Genomic DNA, 18,135 nt, shown 5'->3' on the forward strand with positions numbered 1-18,135 from the left:
ATGCATTGTAAAATATCTATTTTAGTATAATTCAATGCAAATATGTAAAGTTCAGAGAGACATCCGTATCAGGTGGTATCAATTGCATAATATAATTTTCAATACTTACTATTTTCAAATGTGGTCTGAAAATCCATTCTAAATTGCTTCATAGAGTTAGTTGCTCAAGTCTTCTGTATGTTTCTGACCAAGAAGAACCTTTTTTTGTGCTACAACTTTGCTGAAAGCTTTCTTCACATCTTTGATATATCAGGGTGTATATGAGAGGATTTATACAGCGGGGTGACCACACAGTAGAACACAGAGACCACTTTACCAATGGTGAAGTTGTACTTGGCTGGAGGCAGGCATTGACAAAGATGATTTTGCCATAGTAGATGGTGACGACAGTGAGGTGGGAGGCACAGGTGGAGAAAGCTTTCTTCAAGCCTCCAAGGAAGACAGTCTGATTATTGTTACCACCAAGTGTTCATAGGATGACATGGTGAGAAGAAAAGAACTGAGAAACACAACAGAGCTACATGTGTAGACCAAAGCCTCCACCAAGAATGTGTCTGAGCAAGAGAGTTTATAGATGGGGTCTGAGTTACAAAAGAAATGGTTGATCTTCTGGGGGCCACAGAAGTTCAGATTAGAGATAAGTATGGTAGATAGAAGAGGGGCAATGAAGCCCCCAATCCAAGACCCAGCAGAGAACTTCAGGCACACTGGAATACTCATGAGCAGTGAGTATCTTAAAGGATTCCAGATGGCCAGGTACCGGTCTTAGGCCATCACTGCCAGTAGGATGCACTCGGTAGTTCCCATGGAGAAAAAGAAGTAGTACTGGGCTATACAGCCAGACGGAGAGATGGTGACACCCCATGACAGGCAGGTGTCCAGCAGTTTGGGTACAGTGACTGTTGTGTACCAGATCTCCAGGAAGGATAGATTTCCTAAGAAAATGGACATGGGCATCTGGAGTGTGGGCTCCATCACAACAGTGAATATGATGAGGGTGTTTGCCATGAGGGAGAGCAGATACACAGTGAGAAACATCACAAACAATGTGAGTCTCAGGTAGAGAATACCAGGAAACCAAAGAAAAATGAACTTGGTCACTGTGGTCTGGTCTGTCACCTCCATATCTCATCCTCTCTGATCTGTAACCAACAAATCTCAGATGATGGATGAGCAAGAATTGGATATTTTAATATTCATTTACTTCATGATGATAAAAGACCACCAATCTTATTAAAATTAATGGTTTCCAGAAACATAATTGGTGTCTTTATAAACATTTTAAGTGGAATAGGTCATTTAATTTAAAAAATTAAGTTTGAAGGTTAATAGTAAACACCTGACCAATGTGAATATTTTACCAATGAAGATACTAAGGAAAGACATTATTTTCCCTCAGTTACATCACTTTATATTGGTGTGATGTACCAGATTGTACTCAGGTGGGGCGTTTTAAAATACTACAGTGCAAATTAATTCATAAAATTAGTGGCTGTTGCAAGAACATGACATTGTTCCATCAGTAAGTACGTCCCATTCCAGACACTTAAGATGGTGAAGAAATCAGCACCATGCATATCAAAGGCCAGTGATCACAGCTGGATCTCAGATGGAGCTCCTGGGCCACACCTATTGCCTTAGGAACCCAAGGCATTGCTGCAGTACGGACATTACGGCCCCTATCCCACATCATCTCTCAGGGCTGGGTGCAAGATAGGAACTGGAGGAAATGCCATCATCAGTAAACAAAACAGAAAGTAAGAAACATCTATATAAAAATGATTTTTTCATAAATATTCTTCTAAATTCTATTCTTGGCTTCTTTTGTTTCAGAATCAGTTCAACCACCAATTTTTCTACACTGGTTGGGAACAGTCAAGCAAATAGCTTTAAAGTCAAAATTGTATTATATTTTCAGTGGACATACAGTTTTTTCTATAGCTTGGCTATTATGAAGGAAAATTTAATATGAGATATACCCATTTATGAACTTTTAAATGTATGATACAGATTTTATAACTATTCTTAAGTGTTCTTTCTAAAATAAAAAAAATACAGAAATTCTTTTGGTAGCAAAACAGTTTTCCAATGAATGTAATGTACACATGTTCTTTAGTTCCAAATAATCCACATGAGGCAGGGAGCCAAGATGGCGGCCTGAGTAGGACAGTGAGAATCTCCTCCCAAAAACATATATTTTTGAAAATACAACAAATACAACTATCCCTAAAAGAGAGACCAGAAGATACAGGACAATAGCCAGACTACATCCACACCTGAGATACAAGCTGCAGCCCGGCGGGACCTAAGGCCCCTCACCCCAGCTCCTGGCGGGAAGAGAGTAGTTGGAGTTGGGAGGGAGAGGCAGCCCAGGACTGCTAAACACCCAGCCCTAACCATCCTCACCAGAGCACAGACACACAGTGCATGTGTGGGGTGCTGAAAACCAGGGAAGCAGGAGAGTAAGACCTGTGAGTGGGTCCCGCAGCCGGCTCCCCTGGGACAAAGAAAAGAGAGTGATTTTTGAAAGTCTTAAAGGGACAGGGACCCCACGGCTGGACGGAAGCATCCCAGGTCACAGTCCAGCAGATGGAAATTCCAGGGAACTCCAGGTGCACTAACACCCTAGGCAACAGCTCTGAGACCCCTCATGGAGGTAAACAGCCAAACAGCCCCCCATCCATTACCCCTCTGGGGCTCCAGCATAGCAGAGGAGCAGCCTGCGGCTGGCCACACCCACAGCAAGGGAGCTTCCTCCATAACGGCAGGGCAAGATACAGAGACCCAGTCTACATGCAATTGCCCAACACAAGCCACTAGGGGTTTCAGATGTCCCAGTAAAGAAAGGCCAGGAGGAAGTGGAAAGAGTCTTGGCTCTCCCAGCTGACAGATGAGTCAATAGCATACCACTGCACCTATCAACATGAAAAGGCAAAAAAATTTGATCCAGACAAGACTAACCAGACATCTTCAACATCTTCTACATCTTCCCCTGAGAAGGAACCTGGGGAGAGAGGTTTAACCAATCTTCCTGAAAAAGAATTCAAAACAAAAGTCATAACCATGCTGATGGACTTGCAGAGAAATATGCAAGAACTAAGGAAGGAGAATACAGAAATAAAACAATGTCTGGAAGGACTTCAAAGCAGAATGGACACGATGCAAGAGACCATTAATGAACTAGAAAATACAGAACAGGAACGCAGAAAAGCTGATGCAGAGAGAGATAAAAGGATCTCCAGGAATGAAAGAATATTAAGAGAACGGTGTGACCAATCGAAATGGAACAATTTCTGCATTATAGTGATACCATAAGAACAAGAGAGAGAAAAAAGGGATAGAAGTGTCTTTGAAGAAATAATTGCTGAAAACTTCCCCAAACTATGGGAGGAAATGGCCTGTCAGACCAAATAATCCACATGATAAATGTATAGTAGAAAAAATTCTTTGTTTCCATAGTAAGAACTTTGAGGTATATATACAATACAATTTTTACTATTTCTCAAATTCCTTGCCATAAAGGTGCAGACTTGATAGCTCCTATATCACAGTGAATAAAATCAGCAAAATGAAACATGAAGACAATTAAGTTCATGTCTACACATTTCTGTGTTAAACCCTTAGGAAACTCCCAATCATAAAACTTTATTGAAAGATGTGAAATGCTTTATGCCACACCATTACTGTTTCCTATTGTGCACTATTGATGTATTATAATATATATATTATAGTGTATGTATATACATATGTATACATACACACACACACACATACATGATTGAAATTATTAGTTAGACCTGGTTAAAAGTGAAATTATGTTAGTATGGTCTAGGGATATTTTATTTATCCCACTAAATGAACCTCTAAATATTAATTTCCTAAAAATACTAACACTTTCCATATTATTCCAAATAACAAAAATAAATACATGCATTTCAGAGGCTAGAGCAGTTTTCAAAAATATTTGAAAACATTATGACTAAGAGTCACCTAGAATTTATAATTTAAGGAAATCATTCGGATGTAAAAACAAGGACTGATTTTTAAAATAGTCTCCCTGAGTTTGATTCTTTAGTTCCATAAGAAAAATATTAACATTTATATTATTCATATAAGACCAGAAGTCCAAGGTATATTTTATTGTGATTATTTAATGAATATTACAGGACTATTTTTCTCTTATCATTCACAGAAAGACATCAAATAACTATTTGGAAATAATATACGTAGATCTTTGACAACAGATTCAGATGAACATCATCCCAAAGACAACATCCCTCTTCTTTTTCTAAACGACATCCCAGTTACTAATTCTGCCTTTCACACAAGTAGGGTTCTACACTCCCAAGTTGTATGTAACCTTAAGAAGGAACAAAAAGATAGAGGAAATTAATTTTAAATCATTTAAAACTTTTGATAAAAATAAAATTACATATAAAGATGAACTACAGCTTATAATGTATAGTTATATGACATAAGCTGTAGTTCATATGTAAGTTAGTTACGCATTTTACATGACAAAGGAATGTCTGAGAAAGAACAGTGCCTCCGATTATAGAATATCCAAAATTATAAATGTTCTGTTATGTAAATCCATTTCTCTCCTGGAAAGTAAAAAATGGCATTGTTTATGTGTCCCCAGGTATACTCAGAAGCCTTTATTCCATTTGGTTATTTTAAGAAATGGAATATTATGGGAAAATTTTGTTTGAACTCTCCTTTTCACCAAGCTCTGTATTAGAGCACACTACTTTCAATTTGTTCATAAGAGAAGAATGCTAGTTAATTATGCCCTGCTGCATCATTGGCTGTGTCACCCCATCTATGGTATAAATGAACACCAAATTCCTAACTTTTTTTCTGAAATTTCCCCTCTCTGGTCAAGATGTCCAGAAAAGCCTGCTCTGAGAGGCTCTGAAAAGCCTCCCCAGTGAGGATGAATGTGGTCACATTAGCTTTGAGCCTCAGAAGTTTGCCCTGCACCTTGAGACATTCGTGTAGATTCCCAGAGGACTTTCCTTTGGAGAGGGTCAGGGTCCTCTTCCTTAGGGACCAAAGGAAGAAGAAACTCTGGAAACTATTAAAAATGACTTCACAGGAACTGAAGGAATAACATCCTAAGTGGTTTCTTTAGCTCCCATTACCCGTCTTGCCAACCCTTTATTTTTTATTGCAGAATTGTATTCCTCAATATTCAGTCACCATAAACACAGCCAGAAAATCATATTATCTAGCTACAAAGCTAATTAAGAGATTAGCCTGGATATCTCATTTTACAGTAATACAGTGCAAAAAACAACCCTGGCTTGCATCTCTATAGCAAATGCTTCAATGGAGAAGGCATTAATCAGATGTTTGGAAAAATTATGCTTCCTACTGGAGTAGATACCAAGATTGGGCCACTTCATGAAACATATATGTATGAGAGCACAATGCCTATATGCAAATGGTAAAAACATACCTGATGAGATTTGTTAGCAGAAGAGAACACCAACGTAGAAGACTGAATAGAATAAGTCTAGATGATATTCACATATGTATAGTGATAAGGGAATTTACAGTATAACTTTAAGCTTGCTTAAATAGTTCAAGAAAAATACTATGTTGTTTAGCATGTTTTGTGAACATTGGTTAGCCCCTATATAAAATCAATTAAAAATTCAATTTTTAGGCATAAACGCCAAGTAAATCAGACATTTACCCATTAGGGAAAGAAATTGCAAACCAGTGGTTATAAACGAGGCAGTGGAAATCACCAGGAGATACGTGAAGATGTGTGGAACAAGCTGTTTACAGTGATATGGAATGTTGGTGGCATGTACGGGTATGGGCATGAGTGATTATAATTATCTAAGGAGCCAAATTATATACCCAAGGGTAAATGCTTGAATAGTGTGTATTGTACTGTTGTTGGGTGGGATTTCTATACATACATCTGTTAAGTTTATTTGGTCTAAAGTGTGGTTTCATTTCAATGTTTCCTTTTCTGATTTTCTGCCTCTGATTTTCTGATGATCTGTCTATAGCTGAGAGTGTGGTCTCCCCTTATTATTTATTGTTGCCTTATTCTATGCTCAGATTTGTTAATACTTGCTTAATATCATTTGGTGCTCCAAAGTTGGGTATGTGTATAATTTTTAAATTTATTTTTGAATATAGTTGACCTACAATATCATATTGGTTTCAAGTACTCAGCAGTTACATATGTTATTAAATCCTCACCCCAATTAGCATAGTTCCTGGCAACATATAAAGATGTTACAGAACTGATTACATTCCTTATGCCGTACTTTCATCCCCACGACTAATTTATATTGTGTTTTGAGATTTTGTGCCTCTTTATCCCTTTCATCTGATTCACCCACCCTCCCCAATCCATCCCCCATGGTAACCAATGGCTACATCTTAATGTCTACGACTCTACTGCTGTTCTGCTCATTTTCTTTTGTTTTATTTTTATATTCCACAAATAAATGAAATCATCAGGTATTTGTCTTTTCTCCTGGCTTATTTAACTCAGCATAATACCCTGCAAGTCCATCCATGTTTTCACAAATGGCAGGATTTCTTTCTGTTTAATGGATGAACAATATACCACTGTATATATGAACCATATCTTCTTTATTTATAGCCAATAGATGTATTGACAGACACTTTGGTTGCCTCCATATCTTGGCTATTGTAAATAATGTGACAAACATATGGGTGTATACATCTTTTAAAATCAGAGATGATGTTTTCTTTGGGTAAACTCCTAGAAGTGGAAATACTGGGTGGTAAGGTATTTCTCTTTTTAATTTTTGAGGAACCTCCTTATTGAAGCTGCACCAATTTACATTCCCACCAACAGTGTAGGAGGGTTCCCATTTCTCCACATCCTCACCAACACTTGTTATTTCTGATCTGTTGGATAGTGGCCATTCTAGACAGTACTTTTTAAAACTCTTTCTAATCACTTAGAATAATGAGCTCTGTCAGGAATATCTGCCAATTTTTTTTTCCTTTAAGATACCCTTTGCTATTTTTTTGTATGCCTCATTATTTTTTCTGAATCATGGGCATTTTCTTTTTATAACATGTTAATACCAGAAGTTGTATTGACCTTTCCCATATTTTTATGAATTTTTAAACTGATGATGGTTTTAATTGTCCATTTATTTAGGTACCACTCAAGTTTAAATACTTTTGCTTTATGTGTTACTGCTTCTTTGTGCTTTAGTTCACTTTAGTTTGGGTTTAGCTAATTTTTTAAATATATTTTTATTAAAGTGTAGTTGACATACAATATCATATTGGTTTCAAATATACAACATAGTGAATCAATAGTTACACACATTATTAAATCCTTATCCCAACTAGTGTAGATAATGTCAACATAGAAAGATGTTACAGAGCCCTTGACTATATTCTCTATGCTGTACTTTCATCCCCATAAGCAATTTATTTTTTGATCGAGATTTTGTGCCTTTTTATCTATTCCCTTCACCTACCCACTCCAGCTCCTCCCCCATGGTAACCAGCAGTCACTTCTCAGTATCTAATTTCGGTAATATAATGGAAACGTTAAAATCTCTTGAAAGACACAAATTATGGCAATTTCCTCTATAAAAATGTGCAAAACCTGAGTAGTCATATTTTGTAACTATATTCTGTAATTAAATATCCTCCCAAATAGTATCACTGGGCAGGCATTTATGTGAATAAAAGCAAGAGGAATATCTTCATGAATATGCCATCAAATATTCTCATTAAAACACAATAAAATAAAATCTAGCAATATATTAAGGATCATAAATCATTGCCAAAAGGAATGTAAGCAAGAAATGTGAAGGGGGTTTAAGATATAAATAATAAATCTTAAGAATGTTATAAATATCTCAATAGAAGCATTTGTAGCATTGGAAAAATTCAAACCTTTTGTGTTTTAACAGCAAAAAGCACACTTATAAACTATAATAAGAATCATTTTCATGAATTTAAGAAAGACATCTTGTTTGTTAAAAAAGAAACAAAACACCTGTACCTAATACAACAATTAATAGTTGACCACTAAATCCCTTCTTTTCTGATTAAGGACAAGAGAGCAATATCTAATCATAATGTTTTACTAGAGGCCCTTGGAAGTATAATATGGCAAGTTAATTTAATATAGTCATTCTTATAAGTAGGAATATTGATTGGAAAGAAAGAAGATAGGCTTATTTGGAAATAATATTGCTTACATATAAAATCATAAGTAATGTATTTAAAAACTACCAGAACTAGAAAATGAATTTAGTTAGATCAAAAATCACAAGGTCATTAAACAAAAATCAACTGTATTTTTATAACAAAAATTAGAAAGTGAAATTTGAAAAACACTACTTTAATAGAACACATTTTAACAAAGTGTATAGAAGGTCTTTCATTTTAAATATATATGGGGGAGCTTTGTGCTTACATATATAGAATAGCGCTAAGAGAAATTCAAACAGCCAAATAAATGGTAAGATATACCATATTCATGCATCAGATCACTCAAAATTCCAGTGTGTGTGTGTGTGTGTGTGTGTGTGTGTCTAAATTTATGAGATGTTTCTGAAATGTTTAGACTAGGAAAACTATTTTGAGAACATAAAGTTGGAGGATTTTTACTGATTTCCATATGAAATATAAAGTGATGTTAGTAAACACTATTATTTGCATAAATTTAAACAAATGCTTCATATAGAGTCATGAAATAGACCCACCTTTTCATAATTTTCCGAAAAAAAAGCAAAAATTCAGTGAATAAAGAATTGTACTTGTTAAAATAGCATAGAAAATCCATTCTGGAAATATAAAATCTGAAATTTCCCTTTATTCCATGCACAAAATTCACTAGAAAAGACTCATTACCTAAATGTAAGACTTGAAACTACAATTTTCTAGAAGAAATATCAAAAACATCATAAACTTGTTGTAGTATAAGTCTTATATAAGACCCACACCACCAAATATAAATCATAAAAGATTAAAATGGTAATATTGACTTCATGAAAATTAAAACTTTTGCTCTTTATGAAACATTGCCAAGGAAATGAAAAATAAAATAAAGACTCAAAGAAAAATATACATAAACACATCACACATAGCTATAAATGGAACTAGAATGATTAAACAATGGGGTAAAATAATCAATTATAAATGCCCACATTTGGGCACTTGACAAAATTTCATAATAAATGGCCAGTGAACACCTGAAAAGATCTATCATTAGTCATCAGAAATGAAAACTGAGAAATGAGATACACTGCATACACACTAGAACAGCTAAAATTTAAATGGGGCAATATCAAGGGTGGGTGAGTATATGGAAATGTAAAATTTTGCAACAATTTTGGAAAAGCCATGGTAATTTCTTAGTAAGCAAAATAGGCACTTACCACACCTCGGCAGTTGCACTCCTAGCTATTGAATCAAATGGAAGGGCGAATGACTGTGACAAGGATTTGTATATGAAAATTCAGTGGCTTTTTTCTTATTAATCCCACATTGGAAGCAGTCTAAATATCTACCAAAAGGTAAATAGATGCTTAAATTATTGTGTACTTGTTCAAAGGGATGCAACTCAGCAATTGAACAGACTTACAAAACACCTCAGCATGGAAAAATCTCTAAATTATGATGTTGCAAGAAGCTTGACACAAAAGAATACATGATCTATGCTTCTGTATGTGTGAAAATCTGGAGTAAGCAGGGCTAAGCTATAGTAACAAAAACGAGAGCCTTGGTTGGTTGGGCCTAATGGGAAAATTGAATGAGTGCATGAGGCATGAGGAGACTTTCTGGAATGAATAAGAATATATCTTTCTTGATAGCAGTTGTAATTACATAAATTTGCCACATCAAACCTATATGTGTAATAGGTATATTTTATCATATGCCAATTACAGCTCTAAAAGTTCATTTAAAAATTATCTTCTATACGCTTAGCACAGTGATCCTTAGTGGGATCTCTATTAATACCTTCAGAGGGCTTTTGGTATTTTCAAGACAATTAATTTTCTTCATGACCATAACAATACATGAAACTGACTTTCCATGTTATTGCAAAAACACCACCTCCACACATTTTCAAATATCTCCTGGTGACTTACACTTCCTGACAGCCACTAGTTGATACTTTCTTTAATAGACATAAAGATATCATCTAGATTTGTTTTATTCAGTCTTATAGGTAGCTGTTTTGTTCTCTGCTAATACCAAGTTTTTTCAGACTTTCATACCCTCTTCATGTATTCACTAAGGCCCTAGAACATAACTGTTACATGAAATGGTTCCATCTGCTAGAGTGGGTGACAGTTTCCACATTCAGTCAGCAAGTGCTTTTTAGTTTAGTTATTTGCTATAAAGAGATGTCAAGTAATGAGACACGTTTTTGCTTGTCTGGTTTTGACTTTGTTTTGTGGCTTTCTTATTGGAAAAGAAGACTATTTCTGATCTACTTTGTACTTTGGATGTTGGAGAATGCTATATTCTGGTCATGAATTGTGGTGACTGAAATATTGAGAGATGCCATTCTACAATCATAGTTTGAAGGGTTAATACCAGAGGCAGTGGCTTCTAATGCCGCCAGTTGGGAAGACACTCTTTCCACTCCCATGAAGGCATTGCTAATGGTTCCCAAAGTTTCTTTATTCTTCCTTTGATCCTAAGGGGAAAGTTCTCTGACCCTCACCAGATGAAAATCTTCAGGGAATCTATGTGGACGTCCCAAAAGAGAGAGCAGATTAATGAAACTCAAGATTGATGAAATCCTAATTCTTCTCACAATGGGATCTGAGGCAATGCCTTTCTTTGCAGCTTGATCGCAGAGGAGAAAAAGAAAAAAAAATAAAGAAATTTGGTGTTTATCTATAGCACAGATGGTGACCCACAGCCAAAGTCATAGCAGGGAGGAGCTTCCATGGCTAATTCCATTAAGATCCAATTGAATGTGCTGTACTCTGATGTACAGCCTTGTTGAAAGGGAGGATTTAAAAGAAATTTAACTAATAACATCCCAGTCCTGAAAAATATTTCAAACAGAATATATGCTGTGAGTATATCTGTGAGGGTTAATCTGTGTTATTCCTCATTTGTCCAGAGTAATAGAGTTCTATAGCAATTCTTTTATAACTTTTCTAATGTGTAATCTGAGGCAATATACTTTCTCAGGCATTCATTTAGCATGTAGGATGAGTGACTATAGTTTAAAAATTAAAATACGAAATAAATAAAAATTATATTTAAGATACTTTTATTAAGTAAAAGTTATTTAATTTTTATATGAGTGTATATTTTTTTTAAATGAAATCTCCCCATTATCCAGTTTCCTCCTAAGGTTCTATATAGATAGAGAGTGTATAACCCTAATCTTTGCTATAGGCAGAGTTAGATAACCATCACATCTTTTACAAAAGAAAATAGATTTCTCTTTGTGATGATGTGCCCTTGATTCTGTTCTAAACCTCCACTTATATAATTTCCAAATAGTTAATATGTTATTAAAGGTAGGAGAAGAAGTGTTATGTAATATCCTTTTCATAATAGCAGTAAGAAATACTTTGGAATCTTGATAGTAAATTAATAATATAAATGCTAATAGTATTCAAATGGAACCAGAAACAAAATCATGGAAAGGTTTTTTAAAAAATAAGTCTAAGTTCTTTCCTTGAAATTTTCTTAAATTTAAAATTCTAGTTTGGTTGCTAGTCATAATACTTTGCAAAGATTTTGAATAGTGGTATAGCCTGCAAGAAACAAAATTTTAGTTTTACAAAAAAGTCAGGAATTTTATAGCATTAAGATCTACAGATTGGGTTTCTGACAGAAATAAAATATCCCTTGGCCATACTAGTATAATTTAAATTTTAACCAGATGTAACTAAAATTTTTATAATGTATATTTTGAAAACTTCTGTGGTGTCAACAGGGCACCCAAGAGACCATTAACATTATTGCATAAAATCTGTACATATTTTTCAATAGTATTTCGAGATTCAAAATCTCCATAAAAGTTTAATCCAGAAATATTTGAATATGAATCCAATAGCCTACACATTTTTTTCAGCCAGTTTTTCATTATGATATAAGAGAGATAGTAAGTCTGTATCTTTATTATAGGAATTTTAAAAAATGGTAAAAAATATATATTATTGTTATGTGGAAGAAATAGATATGAGCTGGTGGAAAGAGAATACGCCAGTAAAGCCCACTAAAAGGGACTCAAAGACTTAACAAGATAAAACTAGACAGCCAGAAAAGACAGAGTTAATCCCTGTAACAAAAAATTATTATATATAAAAATCCCTATGATAAATCTGTCTTCACCTACCTTGCCTCTCATCTGCTCCTCCTTTGGACTGTATTCAAATAAAACTTCTGCTCTGCTTCACTGCTGTGTCTCTGCCCCTCAGTTCTCTGTTGCAGTGGGAACAAGAACCGAGGAGAGCAAACTCAAGCCCCCTAACATTATTATATTATATATGAAATATTTTATATATGAAAGTAATACATATATATATATAAAGTTTTTATTATTGCTACTAACATGTTACCACTATACTTTACAGCTATCATCTGGACGTTATGGCCCTACAGCACATGTATCCATTGGAAAATTTGTTTTTATAAAAATGATACTTGTCTATATTTTATTTAGATAAAAATGCAACATAATTATAACTAGCATATTGTATTATATTTGGTATGACTCTATGTCTCATATAAAGTGTTCTTATGCTATGGAAAGAAACTCTATGTCCACTAAAGGATTAATGGACTTTTGAATTTAAAATTATTAGCTTGGAGTTTGTACCTCTTTATCCCCTTCACCTTTATCACCCACCCCTTCATCCTCTTCCACACAAACTTCAAATTATAAAATAAAGTAGCCATAGGAATGGAAGCACAGCATAGATAATATAATTAATAATGCTGAAATATTTTGGTGTGTTAGCAGGGTATAACTATATTTAGCATGGTGAGCATTTGGTAATGTACATTTGTCACTATGTTGTACATGAGAAACAAATATAGTATTGTATATTAAGTAGTTCCCAATTTAAAAAAAGAAAATTTTATGGTTGATTGTTTCTAATCAATGTAGAAAAACTGGTGGATACACTGACTTAAAAAAAAAAATGTATCTAAGAATAGTAAGCTTTTAACAAAATATTTTTCTTTTCTTTTCATACATGCACATAATATATACATATATATGTGTATATATATATTTTATTTTGGTATCATTAATCTACAATTATATGAAAGACATTATGTTTACTAGGCTCCCCCCTTCACCAAGTCCCCCCCACATACCCCTTCACAGTCACTGTCCATCAGCATAGTAAGATGCTGTAATATCACTACTTGTCTTCTTTGTGTTGTAGAACCCGCCCCATACCCCCCACATTACACATGCTAATTGTAATGCCCCCTTTTTTTCCCCCGCCCTTATACCTCCCTTCCCACCCATCCTACCCAGTCCCTTTCCCTTTGGTAACTGTGAGTCCATTCATGGGTTCTGTGATTCTGCTGCTATTTTGTTCCTTCAGTTTTCCTTTTTTCTTATACTCCACATATGAGTGAAATCATTTGGTACTTGTCTTTCTCTACCTGGCTTATTTCACTGAGCATAATACCCTCTAGCTCCATCCATGTCGTTGTAAATGGTAGGATATGTTTTTTTCTTTTGGCTGAGTAATATTCCATTGTGCATATGTACCACATCTTCTCTATCCATTCATCTACTGGTGGACACTTAGGTTGCTTCCACATCTTGGCTATTGTAAACAGTGCAGTGATAAACATAGGGGTGCATCTGTCTTTTTCAAACTGGAGTGCTGCATTCTTAGGGTATATTCCTAGGAGTGGAATTCCTGGGTCAAATGGTAAGTCTATTTTGAGAAATCTGAGGAACATCCATATTGCTTTCCACAATGGTTGAACTAAATTACATTCCCACCAGCAGTGTAGGAAGGTTCCCCTTTCTCCACAACCTCAACAACATTTGTTGTTGTTTGTCTTTTGGATGGTAGCCATCCTTACTGGTGTGAGGTGATATCTCATTGTGGTTTTAATTTGCATTTCTCTGATGACAAGCAATGTGGAGCATCTTTGCATGTGTCTGTTGGCCATCTGAATTTCTTCTTTAGAGAACTGTCTATTCAGCTCCTCTGCCAATTTTTTAATTGGATTATTTGCTTTTTGTTTGTTGAGGTGTGTGAGCTCTTTATATATTTTGGGTGTCAACCCTTTATCTGATCTGTCATTTATGAATATATTCTCCCATACTGCAGGATAACTTTTTGTTCTATTCATGGTGTGCTTTGCTATACAGAAACTTTTCAGCTTGATATAGTCCCACTTATTCATTTTTGCTTTTGTTTCCCTTGCCTGGGGAGATATGTTCAAGAAGAGGTCACCCATGTTTATGTCTAAGAGATTTTTGCCTACGTTTTTTCTAAGAGTTATATGGTTTCATGACACATTCAGGTCTTTGATCCATTTGGAGTTTACTTTTGTGTATGGGGTAGACAGTGATCCAGTTTCATTCTCTTACATGTAGCTGTCCAGTTTTGTCAGCACCATCTGTTGAAGAGAGTGTCATTTCCCCATTGTATGTCCATGGCTCCTTTATCAAATATTAATTGACCATATATGTCTGGTTTAATGTCTGGATTCTCTTGTCTGTTCCATTGGTCTGTGGCTCTGTTCTTGTGCCAGTACCAAATTGTCTTGATTACTATGGCTTTATAGTAGAGCTTGAAGTTGGGGAGTGAGATCCCCCCACACACTTTATTCTTCCTTCTCAGGATTGCTTTCGCTATTCGGGGTCTTTAGTGTTTCCATATTAATTTTTGAACTATTTGTTCCAGTTCATTGAAGAATGCTGTTGGTAATTTGATAGGGATTGCATCAAATTTGTATATTGTTTTGGGCAGGGTGGTCATTTTGACAATATTAATTCTTCCTAGTCAGGAGCATGGGATGAGTTTCCATTTGTTAGTGACCTCTTTAATTTCTCTTTAGAGTGTCTTATAGTTTTCAGGGTATTGGTCTTTCACTTCCTTGGTTAGGTTTTTTCCTAGGTATTTTATTATTTTTGATGCTATTGTGAATGGAATTGTTTTCCTGATTTCTCTTTCTATTAGTTCATTGTTAGTGTATAGCAAAGCCATAGATTTCTGTGTGTTAATTTTGTATCCTGCAACTTTGTTGAATTCCGATATTAGTTCTAGTAGTTTTTCAGTGGAGTCTTTAGGGTTTTTTATGTACAATATCATGTCATCTACAAACAGTGACAGTTTGACTTCTTCTTTACCAATCTGGATTCCTTGTATTTCTTTTTAACAGAATATGTTTCATATACATGTTGACTACTATTCTGTTTTCTAGATATACAGTTTATTCATGTATAAATTTCCCCCTAAGTTCTGAATGATGGCATATAATGAGGGTCACAATGTTAAAACCAAAGCAGCCCTCTGTCTTCATGAGGAAACTGGCATGGCTTAGGAGCTCTGTTCTGTAGCCCTCTTTCCCGTATCTACAGGTCTCTGACCAGCATTGTTGTGGATATATTCATCAATTAATGTTTAGGGTGTGTATTCCTCCAGGACGGACAATGCCATGTTCTTCTAGTAGACACATTTCTGCATGGTTTAGCTCAGATTGTGACCCTTCATATTCCCCTACCAGGACACAAATTCTACCCAAACATTTAAAGTGATGAAACTGAGGGAAAACTGCTTCCTCCCTTAATATCTTCATGTGCAGAGTAGATTATTAGATTATTTACTTTGGAGATGTATTATTTAAATTAAATGAGCTAATTGATGCAAACTGTTTATAAAGACAGCAATTATGTTTTGGAAGCCATTAATTATAATATGTTTGGCAGTCCTTTATCATAATGAAGTAAATGAATATTAAAATATCCCATTCTTGCTCATCTATTATCCGGGCTTTGTTGGTTCCAGATCAGAGAGGATGAGCTGTGGAGGGGAAAGACCAGACCACAGTGACCAAGTTCATTTTTATTGGGTTTCCTGGTATTCTCTACCTGCAACTCGCATTGTTTGTGATGTTTCTCACTGTGTATCTGCTGTCCCTTCTGGCAAACACCCTCATCATATTCACTGTTGTGATTAAGCCCACACTCCAGATGCCCATGTACATTTTCTTAGGAAATCTGTCTTTCCTGGAGATCTGTTACACCACAGTCTCAGTACCGAAACTGCTGGCCACCTGCCTGTCATGGGTGTCACCATCTCTGTGTCTGGCTGTATAGCCCAGTACTACTTTATTTTCTCCATGGGAACTACCGAGTGCATCCTCCTGGCAGTGATGGCCTATGACCAGTACCTGGCCATCTGCAACCCTCTAAGATACTCACTGCTCATGAGGATCCCAGTGTGCCTGCACTTCTCTGCTGGATTTTGGACTGGGGGCTTCATCACCCGTCTTGTGCCTACCATACTAATCTCTCATCTGAACTTCTGTGTCCCCAGAAGATCAACCATTTCTTTTGTGAATCAGACCCCATCTATAAACTCTCTTGCACAGACACTTTCTTGGTGGAGGCCTTGGTCTACACATGTAGCTCTGTTGTGTTTCTCAGTTCTTTTCTTCTCACCATGTCATCCTATGAACACATTGTGGTAACAATAATCAGACTGTCTTCCTTGGAGGCTCAGAAGAAAGCTTTCTCCACCTGCGCCTTCCACCTCACTGTCGTCACCATCTACTATGGCACCATCATCTTTGCCAATGTCTGTCCTCCAGCCAAGTACAACTTCACCATTGGTAAAGTGGTCTCCATTTTCTACTCTGTGTTCACCCTGTTGGTAAATCTTCTCATGTACACCCTGACAAACAAAGATGTGAAGAAAGCTTTTAGCAAAGTTGTAGCACAAAAGAGTTTCCTCTTGGTCAGAAATATACGTAAGATTTGAGGGATCAACTCTATGAAGCAATTTAGAATGGATTGTCATACCACATTTCAAAACAGTAAATATTGAAAATTGTGAGATTGATACCACCTGATATGGTCATCTCTCTGCACTTTACATTTTGGTTTGAATTATTTTAAAGTAGGTATTCTATAAATATCTTGTTTCAACATTATCACAGTGTAAAAGCTCAGTGATAAAGATGTAGATACCACAAGCTCACTGCCCACAAGCCGTCCCCAGTCAGAAATAGACTGGCTTAGTCTCATACAATGTTTCCATTGAATGTTTTAATATTTTAATCTTTTCAGTAATCATGGGACAAAAATTACTTCTGCTAAATGGAGCAGAGTCATGGAATCTGGTAGTTGAGTACTAACATATATAAAACAGTTTTATATAATTGATTAAATAAACATTTTGTTTTTCAAAGTTTATTCAATAAAAGGATTAAATGTATATGATCAGCCATGTGTTCTATACATGGATGTGTTTAATAGTGAATATTAACATAAATGGAGATTTTCTTACAAAATAATAGGAAAGTATTAGATAATTAGGATTTTTTCTGGATAATATAACTGATTTTCAACAGATATAGATTTTAAGAACCAGAAGTTAAGGTTAACGTTGGAGGGAGACCAAAAGGAAAAACTTAGAACAAACAGTACAAAAATGTTCAAGCACTCATTTCAATTTACCAGTGGAGAATATAAATGAAAGAAAAGAAAATGGTTTTTCCATTGCTATGTTCACTTTCTATGTTAATTTACAACCAATAATTTTCAGGTTTTCAGCACAGTGTGTAACAAAACAGATGACAAGGGTGCTGGAAGAAAAAACTATCCAAGCTTTTTAGGATGAATGTTCTCCACTTGATTGCCTCCTTTAATCTAGCTATTCAAAACATAAGCAGTGTTCTAGAAGCATCAGAGTAATGTGGAACTTGTTAGAAATGCATATCAAAACCCAGACATCTTGAAGGATACTAAGCATGGCAAAAAGATCCCCAGTTGCCTCGTAGGCAGATTAAATCACTAAAAGCACCATTTTAGACAACCAAAGTTTTAAATTGCCTAATGGAATTGCAAAAGATATAATGAAATCAGGAGTTTCTTGCACATGCCAATACTTGAAATTTTTCTTAGTATAACTTCATCACATCATTTTCTAAGAT

The 18,135-nt window shown here is 35.4% G+C and overlaps 1 pseudogene; it reads left to right on the forward strand.

The window, feature by feature from the left end:
- Window positions 1-850: 850 nt before the first annotated feature.
- On the forward strand, window positions 851-16,961 carry LOC118928708 (olfactory receptor 5F1-like; annotated as a pseudogene).
- The last annotated feature ends 1,174 nt before the right edge of the window (window positions 16,962-18,135 follow it).

Source organism: Manis pentadactyla, chromosome 13 (genome assembly GCF_030020395.1).
Source record: "Manis pentadactyla isolate mManPen7 chromosome 13, mManPen7.hap1, whole genome shotgun sequence".
Taxonomy (NCBI): Eukaryota; Metazoa; Chordata; class Mammalia; order Pholidota; family Manidae; genus Manis; species Manis pentadactyla.